The sequence below is a fragment of the Dermacentor andersoni genome, chromosome 1 (genome assembly GCF_023375885.2).
Source record: "Dermacentor andersoni chromosome 1, qqDerAnde1_hic_scaffold, whole genome shotgun sequence".
In the NCBI taxonomy this organism is placed as follows: Eukaryota; Metazoa; Arthropoda; class Arachnida; order Ixodida; family Ixodidae; genus Dermacentor; species Dermacentor andersoni.
Genome location: NC_092814.1, coordinates 124937547 through 124939276, shown reverse-complemented (window position 1 = coordinate 124939276; position 1730 = coordinate 124937547).

Here is a 1730-nt window from a genome sequence, read left to right as displayed (position 1 = left end):
TCATGGACCAAACAGCACTTAAGAATCGCCTATCGTAATGTCCGACACCTCAATAAGCATTACAGCGAGCTTGACCTCCTGCGCTTCTATAGTAAATCGTGGATAGGTGGCATTACGTATAGTCAAGCTTCTTCGCGCACAATAAAAAAAAATGCACATGCGCCACAGAAACAAAAGCGTGTGCGCACCGCATGCACGTACGCATGCACGAACAAGAATGTGCATATACTTTAAAGACCCCTTATGCGCATTTTAGATTTAGGCGAAATAAATCCAACACTGCCAAGGTCGAGCGTCATACTTATTTGGTTGGTTCTCAGAAGACATCGTGATGAACAAGAAATAAGGAAGTTTCTTCTATATAAACGACTCTCGTGCATACTCATTTCGAAATTTTTAACCTTTCTAATCACTCTACATTTCCTATACAGGGTGTTTCACACAACGTGAGCCAAACTTCAAAAATGTGCAAATGCCATGTAGCTGGACCGGACCAAGGTAACATTTGCCGTCGCTTGGAGATACTCAGATTATTTTTTGCATTCCGCCTAAGTAGATATTATAATTAATAAATTATCAAATATTATAATTAGATGGAAAGTGTCAATGAGACAATTGTACAGCAACATAAAAGACTCCAGATACAGCCTTCTCTTGCTCAATACGTGCTACATAAAAGTGTATTTCCGACCGTGAAAGAAGCCTGCGAATACACGCAAATTGCCTCGAGCATTTCGTTCACACCCCGCCGCGGTTGCTTAGTGGCCATGGTGTTGGGCTGCTAAGCACGAGGGCGCGGGATGGAATGCCGGCTACGGCGGCCGCATTTCGGTGGGGGCGAAATACGAAAGCACCTGTGTACTTAGATTTAGGTGCACGTTAAAGAACCCCGGGTGGTCCAAATCTCCGGAGTCGCCCACTACGGCGTGCCTCATAATCAGATAGTGGTTTTGGTACGTAAAACCCCATGATTAAATTATTATTCTTTAGTTTCATTCAGTTTTTTCGCCGCCATGTAGTGTATCGACCTTAAAGAATTCGAAATTCGTTAGGTTAAATTAGTTAGGAAATCAGAAATTATAATAACGTCACGAAGCAGAACTAAAAAAAGAAACAGTAAAAAGAAGCACACCCTCAGCCTGTTCCTTCGCCTCGGCGTGACTTGGAAACGAGGGCGCTTATGTATCGGCCTTATCTAGAAGACGGCTATTTGCTCGGCTGGCAATGAATCGACGATTTTGCTAGTCACCTGGCCAGACAGGTCGTCGGCACTCCGGATGTCTGACAGAGATAACTGTTCCCGCGAAGCTACCGCTGAAGTTTTCCTTTCTTTTTTTCCTTCAATTTTTATTTGTACACCACTGTGGCCGCGGGCTTTCGTATAATCAGAGTTTCGTTTCGTGGGATTCCTATAGAACCAGCGTGATGCATTGAGAGGAAGCTTTAGCTTGGGCCAATAGAGGAAGGAAATCAACAAGAAGGGACGCTAGGCGAAAACTGGCAACAGGAACCACGTCACGCTTTCGCCCTTTCCCTCATAGCTGACGCGCGAGCATCGGAAAAAATGAATTTGAAATGAACCTTACAATGTTTTATATATTTTCAATTCTTTCCCGCTAAAACTAAAACGTTTTGCGTAAAATAGAAGTTACACTTTGCGAGCTATTTTTACTGCGTCACCTAGCGACAAGCCAATGACGCGCCAGATGCATGCGCCATGCGCTAGACAC